The sequence below is a fragment of the Scylla paramamosain genome, chromosome 48 (genome assembly GCF_035594125.1).
Source record: "Scylla paramamosain isolate STU-SP2022 chromosome 48, ASM3559412v1, whole genome shotgun sequence".
NCBI classification, from domain to species: domain Eukaryota; kingdom Metazoa; phylum Arthropoda; class Malacostraca; order Decapoda; family Portunidae; genus Scylla; species Scylla paramamosain.
In genome coordinates this window covers 4,763,835-4,774,649 of record NC_087198.1, presented here as the reverse complement: position 1 = coordinate 4,774,649, position 10,815 = coordinate 4,763,835, and the positions used below count along the sequence as shown (strand labels likewise).

Here is a 10,815-nt window from a genome sequence, read left to right as displayed (position 1 = left end):
TCGTTCTGGTGTTGAATTTGTTGTTGTCTTGTGTTTTGTTCATGTTTTTCTTCATTCCTCTGTGTGTTTCTTTCCCCCGTCTCCTGCCTGTCCTTCACAACAAACGTCGTTCTTTTCTTGCACCAATTACCATCCAATCATTGTTTTTAATCATTACATTCTCTCTCTCCCTCTCTCTGTCTGTCTTACCTGTTTTTCGTCATCTAATTTCCCTCCTTTCTTCCTCTCTTACACTTGCAATTCTCTCTTCAATCTCTATCTCTCTCTCTCTTTCATCAGTTCCTCTCTCAGTCTGTCCAGGCCCTGAGCAATTAAAGAGAGGCATTAGAGTAAGACAGAACATTTTCAGTGTGAATTGTGGGTGTCCTCTCCCTCTTTCTCTCTTTGTCTCTTTCTCTCCCTCTCACCTCCCATCTGCTGAGAGAGGAGGGTGGGGAGGAGGGCGGGTGCTCCTCGCTGGGACTTGAAGAGAAAGGCAGGCTAGTGGGGGAGGTGCTGGTGGTGGCTGTGGTCGTTGTCATCATTCTAAATCTAGACCTTATGTTTTCCAACCTCCAGCCTGTGTCTCTTTCTCTCCTCCTCCAGTTCCCTTCGGCCTTCCTCCACCTGAAGTAGTAGTAGTAGTAGTTGTAGTAGTAGTAGTAGTAGTTAGTGTTTTGGTACAGGGGACATGACAAGGGTGACTAAGAGGGGGTCTGGTGGGGGTCTTCAAGTGGCACAGGGGACATGACAAGGGTGACTAGGAGGGTGTCAGTACCACAACATACTTACCTGCAAGGCCATAAAGTCTCTCTCCTGATTGGCTGAGGGCTGGCCAATCAGAGGCTGGGACTGCAGTGGTGTGGGAGGGGGAAGGAGGGCCACACCTAAACCTTCCTCCTCCTCCTCCTCCTCCTCCTTCCTCTTCCTCTTCCTCCTCCTCTTCTTCAAAACTAAAAGGAAAAATATCTTCAATATATAAATCTGTTAATATAAAGTCAGTGATGGTGGTGGTGGTGGTGGTGGTGGTGGTGGAGGGGGAGAGGCCAACCTGTGGGGGGGGGAGAGGAGGGGGAGAGGGGGGCAGTGTGTATGTAATATGTGTGTGTGTGTGTGTGTGTGTGTGTGTGTGTGTGTGTGTGTGTGTGTGTGTGTGTGCGTGTGTGTGTGTGTGTGTGTGTGTGTGTGTGTGTGTGTGTGTGTGTGTGTGTGTGTGTGTGTCCTTAAATATACCAAATACTATTACTATTACTATTATTATTTTTATTGTTATTATCATTACTACTACTACTACTACTACTTTTAATATAACAACAACAGCAACAACAACAACAACTACCACCACCACCACTACCACCACCACCACCACCACTACTACTAATTCAAATTGAAGAAGAAGAAGAAGAAGAAGAAGAAGAAGAAGAAGAAGAAGAAAAACAAGAAGAATAACAACAAGATACCTATAACTCTCACTCTCTCTCTCTCTCTCTCTCTCTCTCTCTCTCTCTCTCTCTCTCTCTCTCTCTCTCTCTCTCTCTCTCTCTCTCTCTCTCTCTCTCTCTCTCTAACCTGTGCTTGTCCAGTTTGATGTGCTTTGGGTAGTCAGGAAGAGCTGTGAAATGCTGTTTGGTCTTCACAGAGCACCTCTTCTCCTCCTCCTCCTCCTCCTCCTCTTCCTCCTCCTCTTCTTCTTCTTCTTCCTCCTCCTCTCCCTCCCTGTTCTTTCATCTGGCAGCCATGGTGGTGGTGGTGGTGGTAGTGGTGTAGTGCTGGAAATTAATTATGTATATTTCTATTTTTTTTTTTTAGGCTAAGGCCCATGTAATGTGCGGGGATGGCCAGACAGTCTCAGTATCATGTGACTAACCCCTCCCCCTTCCCCTCCTCTCCTCAGTTTCCTTTTGTCCTTACTTTTTCCCCCTCTCAGCGTCACTGTGTTGACAACTTCTATGATAAATTTACCCCGTGAATAAACGTAATTTCTCCTGCTTGGCCAGGTTATAGAGGCGAATTTTTCACCTAATTCCAGAGAATGGGGAGCCCTTAATACGATAAAATTATGTCTATAATGGTAAGGTCTTAAGCCAGCTCAAACAAATCCCAGATAATTACGCCGCGCCAATGAGGTTGACGAATCTGATAAGTCTTCTTTGCTTCGCTGTCCTCTTACCCCTGTTGCTACGCAAGCCGGGAAGAGATACCAGACTTTGACTAATTCCCCAATTGATTTCAAGTCCATTGAATTAAACTTCTTAAAGTAACAACTCCCTTCCTGTGCGAACCATTACCAGTGCTTTCTTTTCAGTGTCTTGCTTCTTCGTGTGATGTTCGTCGCCGCCGCCGCTGTATTTCCTCAACAATATCCAGTGCATTCTGCCACCAGTAACCAATCACTGAGTGGGTTAGGGTACAACTAGAGCACGACCGGCGGGATAAACACATGAACTTTGGCCTTTTTCGCAGCACACACACACACACACACACACACACACACACACACACACACACACAGTCAAGTAAATACGTATAGTACAAATAGAACTTCATATGAGCAAATAAGACATATTCTCTCTCTCTCTCTCTCTCTCTCTCTCTCTCTCTCTCTCTCTCTCTCTCTCTCTCTCTCTCTCTCTCTCTGACACACACACTCTCATACACACACACAGTCACACAGACCGTGGAGGGTTCTGCAGGACGGGCAGCTGGATGGTGATGGTGGTGTCTGTTGTCGTCTGGAGTTCTGTCTTTTCCAGCACTCGTGGCTTCTCTGGTTCCGTCCATTCTTCAAGTGTCGTCAGTATGTCACAGTGCACTGTTGTAAAGCACTCCTTCACTTCTAACGTGTACTTTTTGCCTGGAGTCAGGTGAGCAAACTGCGGCGGGAGAAGAGGTGAAGTTAAGGGCAATATCATGAAACACTTCTGCGCCACACCTCCGCTACATTCAAAAGGCTGTATATAGGTGCAGTTACGTGAGTTTTTAAGGCCGATTTTTATCTATTTATTTATTCTCTCTCTTTTTTTTAATCAAGCAAATCATCTCTGTGGCTTTTGAGAATAGTCGTGGTGAGAGAGCAAAGCGTTTCTGAACACAGATCTTTAGCCTGTAGATGTTGCACCGCCAGGCATGTCAAGGTCCCTTTTCTGAAATGCGTTTGGTTTCTCATAAAGACTATTTTCAAAAGCCACAGGGATAATGCGCCGGGTTCTCATGGGTGTTTTGTTCATCAGTAGTATAAAATTCTTGTTAGACTATCATTAGAATCAAAATCACTTTAGCAATCGCCAGTCACACCTAGTAAGAGTCGAGCTGGGACGCCGAAACGTTTCACAATATGGTTCTGTAATCACGCGAGGAGTTTGCATTTGTGCGTCAGTGGGTAAGACCTTTCACATACTTTGATTTCAGTATCGGTGACATTTTTCACTGTGCTCTTGTCTCCTCCATCCAAGAATGTGAGTGTGTAGTAATCAGGGTTGCCAATGTGTGAGAGTGTAGTAATCAGGGTTGACATTGTGTGACCATGTAGTAATCAGGGTTGCCAATGTGTGAGTGTGTAGTAATCAGGGTTGCCAATGTGTGAGTGTGTAGTAATCAGGGTTGCCAATGTGTGAGTGTGTAGTAATCAGGGTTGCCAATATATGAGAGTGTAGTAATCAGGGTTGCCAATGTGTGAGTGTGTAGTAATCAGGGTTGCCAATGTGTGAGTGTGTAGTAATCAGGGTTACCAATATGTGAGAGTGTAGTAATCAGGGTTGCTAATGTGTGAGAGTGTAGTAATCAGGGTTGTCATTGTGTGAGTGTGTAGTAACCAGGGTTGCCAATGTTACTCTGAAGTCCGTTCCAAGTAAAGCGCAGGGTTGTTTTTGCGTCGATCTCTGCCCTAGTCCTTGGATTTCAATAGCCTACGAGGGGAAAAATTAAAGCTCAGATGAGGTCAGGAAACTAACCTGATCATAGTGATGCAGACTGTTTGAAACACACACACACACACACACACACACACACATACATTTTTTTTTATTTTATTTATTTTTTATTTATTTATTCATTTACTTATTTAATTATTTATTTATTATTATTTGTTATTCCGTCAGCAGGAGCTTCCCCCTGCGGGTTCTAATTTAGTTAGCGCACATCTCTACAACTCACCGGTCCACCTGGCCTCTGGAGGGCACGACGATGATTTGGTGGGAGCACCTTTTGGCGTCCATCGCATAGAAAAATAGCGCTTTCAGTCTCGTTAACACCTTCATGGAGGTAACTTTTGACGGCGCGTCTTTCTTGTTTTATGACATTCCTTCATGAGAGCCACCGCTTTGCCGTATTTTGCATATTTTGATTGATCTGCATGTGAGGGAAAGTTTCTGCCTGGCAACTCACGCAACTCTCGCCTCATCACTACAGCTCGAGCTGGAGTGCGAAAAATGCGCGAATTATTTGTCATAACACACTTCATATACGGGATAGCCAGTTTTGTTGACCCCATCAGACTCACCAGTGACTGTACAATCAACGTGTATTGTAAGAACTTGACAAAAAAAAAAAAAAGCAGAAAATGGTATTACGACGAATTGAACTGTGAAGATGTTAAAAAAAAAAAAGTGTATAACATATTTTACTTATGTTCGCTATTTCTAACAGTTAATCATTGAAAAATGAAATAAATTATTAGGAAAAACTCTCGTGAACACGAAAGTATAATCAAAATGCAGATGAAGCTCCACGCATTGTAAACACAGCGTCACTTACAGCAACATGTCGTTCGCCGCAACCTTCACGGTGGCGCGACTCTTGGTGTGATGGTTGGTGGTCGGGGAGGGTCCCGGGTAGTGAGGCCTGGGCAGCAGCGACACAGCATTTTCGTGCAGGTGTGGTGCAATATTGCGCAATACCAAGAACAACCTCAATAAGAACTGTGGGGTCCGTATGAGCCGGTCTGAGACGAGTCTAAAAAATTGGAACCCTCCAGTCGCTGGGGAAAGGTCCTTGAAGTTGCTCTGCAAGTTAAAGCACCTGTTACCTGATTAATTTTTTTAATTTCCCCAAATGACACATAACCTGGGAAAGAAAAACAATGATTGAGGAGAGCAGGGAAAAAAAAATCATTATTACGGAGCGAGAGAGAGAGAGAGAGAGAGAGAGAGAGAGAGAGAGAGAGAGAGAGAGAGAGAGAGAGAGAGAGAGAGAGAGAGAGAGAGAGAGAGAGAGAGAGAGAGAGAGAGAGAGAGAGAGAGAGAGAGAGAGAGAGAGAGAGAGAGAGAGAGAGAGAGAGAGAGAGAGAGACGATGAGGAAAGTGTGTGTGTGTGTGTGTGTGTGTGTGTGTGTGTGTGTGTGTGTGTGTGTGTGTGTGTGTGTGTGTTGCGCGGTTTGTGTTACCACCCCCCATTTGTGAGGATTTTTTTTACTATTAGTATTGTTTTTTAATGTATTAAAAAGAGGGACCAAGTACAAAGAAATGGTTAAAAAAAAGTTTATAAATGCTGTCCCTAAAGAAGAACAAAGGATTATGTTGTTGTTGTTGTTGTTGTTGTTGTTGTGATGGTGGACTCACGTGCCACCTTCACCACCATAAGTCTCACACAGGCACAAGTACGGAGTCTCACATTGGGAAATTGCGATAAAGGAGGTTTCTTTGGTGAGGGAGAGGTCGGTGGCGGCGCCCACGTCGTTGGCAGGGTTGGCGGTTACGGTGTAGTTCGTAAAGGGCAGCAGATCTTTTAATGCTATCGTTGCTCTTCCCCCAGAGTTGACAGCACCGTATTTAACGAGGGGATTCTTGACATTCTTGCTCGATGGCTTCAGAATGAATTGCACTTTCATACTGTAACCATTATATTTAACGCAATTGTCTTCCACGATAGCTGTGCATCTTCTGGAATCACACTGAAGACTTCTCACCCTAACTTCAGGTTCTGATGGGGTGAGAACACACGACTAAGGTAGTTATAAGGGACTTGCATCAGCATTACATACGTTGTTGCATTTATCCACGTACTTCTCTTGGACTGCCTGCAGAAGAAAGAAAAAAGAGAAAAGATTATCATTATTATTTTCTTTTGCGTTTTTACCTTTACAAGACAAATCAAAGGCAAACGATATTGAAGAAAATGACCTTGTTTTTTATTTATTTTTTTATCTATTAATCTATTATCTTATTTCATTTATTTACTTATTTTATTTTTGTTTATGCTACACTGAAAGATGTTCAGAGAGAGAGAGAGAGAGAGAGAGAGAGAGAGAGAGAGAGAGAGAGAGAGAGAGAGAGAGAGAGAGAGAGAGAGAGAGAGAGAGAGAGAGAGAGAGAATGTGTGTGTGTGTGTATGTGTTAGTCTTTCAGTAAGAGTAAAAAGAAATACAAAGAAAATATATAACTTTCAGCCATAATGGAATGAGGAGAAAAGAGAAGAGCGAAATTGCGTGACTCACCTGTAGCAGGGGTGACTGTAGAGTTTGTTGCTATTATTTTGCCAGTGGTCTTTTCTTGTATTTGGAAAGTCGTATTGGTGTAAGGGCGTGCGGAAATTTTCATAGCTTGCCAGTTTAACTTTGCGTCTTGCCAGTTACTGAATTTTATGTCATAATCACACGCCAGGAAGTCTAACTGTTGATGTATGAAGAGGAGAGAAGAGAGGCGAAATGCTAGAATGCTGTTGAAACCTGCAGTAAAGTGGCTAATATTACTCGGCTGTGAACACACACACACACCATTCAGACTTATTAGTAATCCCCATCTTGTATCTAAACTGGTCCTTACTGAGATCAAGATGACTCGGCCTGAAGGTTACTCGATTGGGCTCAGCACAGATATCGATCCTTACTTTTCTCTGTCCTGTGGGTGAAGGAACAAAGAGGAAGAACTGTCATAGCTGTCTTATTGTCAGGGAAACTTTGATGAAAATAATGAAATAGGAAAGGAGAGTTGGAGGGCCTCGGATTGTGTACACCCCACGCAGGGACTGAACAAAGATCCGTTTAAGTGTCTTCGTGTTTTCCCTCCCATGAAAGACAATCAGTTTGGAATGCGTCGAGCATGATGGAGGAAAGAGCGGTGCACGTTTCCCTCTGCTCTGGGATTGGAAGGAGGGAAGGGAGAAGGAGAGGCTATAGGAGAGAGCAGGAAGGTGTGGGTTGAGGGTGGGGAAGAGACGTGCCATGGACCTGGAAAGGCTGGGCTGGAAGAGAATGAGAGATTTCTGGGAAAGATCGCTGGCTATGAGAGACTGGGCTACACTGGGAAAGTTTAGGGAAGGTTCCATGCCAGATCGCAGGCAAGTGGACATTAGGGGAAGGAACAGAGCAAGTATGATGATATTGAATTCACAAGTCACAAAAATCATTGGTGCCATATCTTTAAATATGTTTCTTTTTTGTTTCCCTTGATGATACAGATTAGTTGTTAAAACGCCAACTACAATCGTAAAGCCATCCTTGAAAGCCCTCAGTAACTTCTACAATCTGTCAGAAGTAGTGAAGATAACACCTGGAAAAGTTTCAGAATACAGACCTTGGTTAATATCTCCGTTATCTTCATGGTTGTCTCTTCTACTTGTTGTGCTCCTGTCAACAAAGCGTTACAAGAGCCTTAGCCTCACTTCTACAAATTACACTTCGGTTTTGCTTCTGTTTTTTTTTACCGAAATGTGTGCTGCCTTTCCTGATGTGGTGCGATGAAAGGAAGCATATACGGACTTCGTCAGAGAGAGAGAGAGAGAGAGAGAGAGAGAGAGAGAGAGAGAGAGAGAGAGAGAGAGAGAGAGAGAGAGAGAGAGAGAGAGAGAGAGAGAGAGAGAGAGAGAGAGAGAGAGAGAGAGAGAGAGAGAGAGAGAGAGAGAGAGAGAGAGAGAGAGAGAGAGAGAGAGAGAGAGAGAGAGAGAGAGAGAGAGAGAGAGAGAGAGAGAGAGAGAGAGAGAGAGAGAGAGAGAGAGAGAGAGAGAGAGAGAGAGAGAGAGAGAGAGAGAGAGAGAGAGAGAGAGAGAGAGAGAGAGAGAGAGAGAGAGAGAGAGAGAGAGAGAGAGAGAGAGAGAGAGAGAGAGAGAGAGAGAGAGAGAGAGAGAGAGAGAGAGAGAGAGAGAGAGAGAGAGAGAGAGAGAGAGAGAGAGAGAGAGAGAGAGAGAGAGAGAGAGAGAGAGAGAGAGAGAGAGAGAGAGAGAGAGAGAGAGAGAGAGAGAGAGAGAGAGAGAGAGAGAGAGAGAGAGAGAGAGAGAGAGAGAGAGAGAGAGAGAGAGAGAGAGAGAGAGAGAGAGAGAGAGAGAGAGAGAGAGAGAGAGAGAGAGAGAGAGAGAGAGAGAGAGAGAGAGAGAGAGAGAGAGAGAGAGAGAGAGAGAGAGAGAGAGAGAGAGAGAGAGAGAGAGAGAGAGAGAGAGAGAGAGAGAGAGAGAGAGAGAGAGAGAGAGAGAGAGAGAGAGAGAGAGAGAGAGAGAGAGAGAGAGAGAGAGAGAGAGAGAGAGAGAGAGAGAGAGAGAGAGAGAGAGAGAGAGAGAGAGAGAGAGAGAGAGAGAGAGAGAGAGAGAGAGAGAGAGAGAGAGAGAGAGAGAGAGAGAGAGAGTTAACAATATCATAATACAGACTTGTAATGCGAGAGAAGAAATGATGATGATGATGATGATTGTGTGTGTGTGTGTGTGTGTGTGTGTGTGTGTGTGTGTGTAATATTCTTTTCATACTCACTTGCTCACTTGATATGAGAAGCATAGCCGGTCAGGAAGACGCAGGCTGTATACACACAGACACACACACACACACACACACACACACACACACACACACACACACACAGAGAGAGAGAGAGAGAGAGAGAGAGAGAGAGAGAGAGAGAGAGAGAGAGAGAGAGAGAGAGAGAGAGAGAGAGAGAGAGAGAGAGAGAGAGAGAGATATTCAAATTAATACAGCAACAGAAAAAATCGAAAATAAATACTTATACACGCACGCACGCACGCACGCACGCACTGGAATACACCACACAAAAAAATTATTAATATTTGTATTGTTTATATTAAGTAAACATGTGCCTAACAATACGACTTACTGAAAACAGTGACGAATACCACGCGTGTCTTCCACATTGCTTCTCCTGTCATCTCCTGAAACACACACACACAGAGAGAGAGAGAGAGAGAGAGAGAGAGAGAGAGAGAGAGAGAGAGAGAGAGAGAGAGAGAGAGAGAGAGAGAGAGAGAGAGAGAGAGAGAGAGAGAGAGAGAGAGAGAGAGAGAGAGAGAGAGAGAGAGAGAGAGAGAGAGAGAGAGAGAGAGAGAGAGAGAGAGAGAGAGAGAGAGAGAAACTGGCGATTTTAATTTGTCAGTTAGGAAGAAACAGGACATTTGAATGGTAAAACGCTTTGAGCATTTCTCAAGAACATTTTTCACAGGCCACATAGTTTATTATTATTATTATTATTATTATTATTATTATTATTATTATTACTCTTACTATTATTATTATTATGTGTGTTTCTCGCACCGATGATGCAGAATCCTTGTTAATTAAACGATCACTAGAATCACGACAGTACAGGATGAAAACCTCTTTACCTTCCACCATAGTCTTTTCAAAGGAGTCGAGATGAAAGCCTTTTTAATGTCGAAGAATTTGGTCTTTGCTTCGATGTGTGTGTGTGTGTGTGTGTGTGTGTGTGTGTGTGTGTGTGTGTGTGTGTGTGTGTGTGTGTGTGTGTGTGTGTGTGTGTGTGTGTGTGTGCATACTGCGATGAGGATTTCCTGTCTAGTTTAAAGATAAGCCAACTTATTATCGACTCACCACAAACAACGTCATTCACTTCTTTATTAATGTTCAGGATCAGTTTGTTCTGATCTCTTTCCTGAGGAATGAGGAATAAGGAATGGAAGTGTGAAAGGTGATAGTAGTAGTAGTAGTAGTAGTAGTAGTAGTAGTAGTAGTAATAGTAGTAGCAGTGGTAGTAGTAGTTGCTGTCGGTGGCATAGCACTGTTATTATTTCGGCTGAAGGACGGATGTGGGAGTAGGTGGATGTATGGAAAGGTGGACTGGGTAGATAGCCAGTTGGGTGGATTAATTGCTCTGTGTATGGGTGAAATGTTGTGCTGATGGATAGGTGGATGGGTGAGTGAATGGTTAGGAGGAAGGGTGAGTGGGTGGATGGATGTGGTGATCGCCGGCTGTGTTAATGCAGGGGCTGGTCAACGCTCCCTCAGTTATCTGGAGAAGCACACTCTAAAACCGTCTCTCGTGATACATCTTGATGCACTGCACCTGAAAGCTACAAAACATTGATCCTAAGTGTTTATGGTAACAGTTTCCACGGAATCTGGTGATGCACATTCTACACAACAGTTATTATAAGCTAAATACTCGCAACAAGGCTCTCAGTGATTTCATATCTATTTCTAGTCTTCTGCTACATAATTAATTTGAAATACTTTCCACTGGTTTCTACAGGGACTCATGTTTTATCTGGCAAATCCCAAAAAGGTATTATTGCAGTTTCAATCAATACACCGTAGGTAAGTATAGCCCCTGGCAGGGTCTACATCTCACTGTTTGGAGCATTTCTAGCCTTATTTTACCCTGTCGGAAATTAATAACAACTTCAGATGAGAATGTCAAAGATTCAAGTCAATTCTAGCTCGAAGTCCACCAGTAGTCGTCTCTCGTAGGATGCTGAGTGTGTTCGTATGTTTGTCATCAACAGTGCACGTGCGCGATGGTGACGTGACGTTGACACACGTGTTAAGACTTGTGATGACGTGGAGTTACCTGCTGTGAATCAGGTCACACGGAAATCTGACAGCCAATCACATGTAGGCACGTGTGTTTAGAGGAGGAAGGAGCACCCGGGACTGTCTGTGGTGCATCA

The 10,815-nt window shown here is 43.9% G+C and overlaps 1 long non-coding RNA gene across 1 annotated transcript in view; it reads right to left on the bottom strand.

Moving 5' to 3' along the window:
• Positions 1-211: 211 nt before the first annotated feature.
• LOC135095343 (uncharacterized) overlaps positions 212-10,815 on the bottom strand; it is a 41,095-nt gene continuing 30,491 nt past the window's right edge. The window contains exon 4 of the long non-coding RNA XR_010264318.1: positions 212-606. This is a non-coding gene — a long non-coding RNA (uncharacterized LOC135095343). The remainder of the gene's footprint in view (positions 607-10,815) is intronic.